At 31.7% G+C, this 796-nt stretch overlaps 1 pseudogene; it reads right to left on the bottom strand.

Moving 5' to 3' along the window:
- Positions 1-796, bottom strand: part of LOC149527177 (2-oxoglutarate-dependent dioxygenase 19-like) — a 4,178-nt pseudogene that overhangs the window by 1,259 nt on the left and 2,123 nt on the right.

Below are 796 nucleotides of genomic sequence, written 5' to 3'. Positions count from 1 at the left end.
TCTCTTCATCTAGATCAAAAAACCTTATAAGCGCCTCCATCGTACCATTAATTAGACTTTCTATTATCGCTTGATTCATTACCTACATGCCAATACATATATGAGGCTCAGATTAATACACCTGCAAACCATGCAAAGTTTGAAAATAACAAAATGAATTAACAAAACATGCATTAAATGTAATGAGTGATTATATATCTTGAATAAATGTTATATGTATAAAAATTAAAACAAACAGATAATTAAGGTCTAGTTGGTGAGATATAAGGGTGCTGCTATAGAGGGATTTGAGACCATGTGACATATTATATCATCTAAAAGTAAAGAGAAAATGATTCGTACAACAAAGAAGCCATATTCAACTCAAGTTTTGCCAAGGTTTTTAATGGCTTAGGAACGTTGATCAAGATCATCAAAAGTAAGCATGGAGTAGTTAATAATGGGAATTGTTGGTATATGCCCTTCAGCCAATTAGATTGGTCAAGGAATATATGTTTTCATTTAATGCATATTTAATCGCATAATTTTATATGATAAAGGTTTTCCTCCATGTTAGTGCAATAATAAAGAGTTATTAAGTACTAATTGGATGAAGCCCATGGAACATAAAGGCCTTGCAAGAGAATTATAAAGTTGTTATAATTATGAGATCATTATACATCAAAGCCTTGTTCCTAAAATTGTTCTTGGTCATTGTATTGTCAAGACAAGGCATTGACAATGCTCAAAGACTGGTATATGTTAAGCCTCCTTACTTGGAGAGTAAGCAATCGATCTTATAGATTGAAGTATATGG

Source organism: Theobroma umbraticum, unplaced genomic scaffold (genome assembly GCF_002168275.2).
Source record: "Theobroma umbraticum cultivar Fairchild unplaced genomic scaffold, ASM216827v3 scaffold_51.0, whole genome shotgun sequence".
NCBI lineage: Eukaryota > Viridiplantae > Streptophyta > Magnoliopsida > Malvales > Malvaceae > Theobroma > Theobroma umbraticum.
Note: the sequence above shows the minus strand (reverse complement) of the source record. Positions and strands in the feature narration are given on the sequence as shown.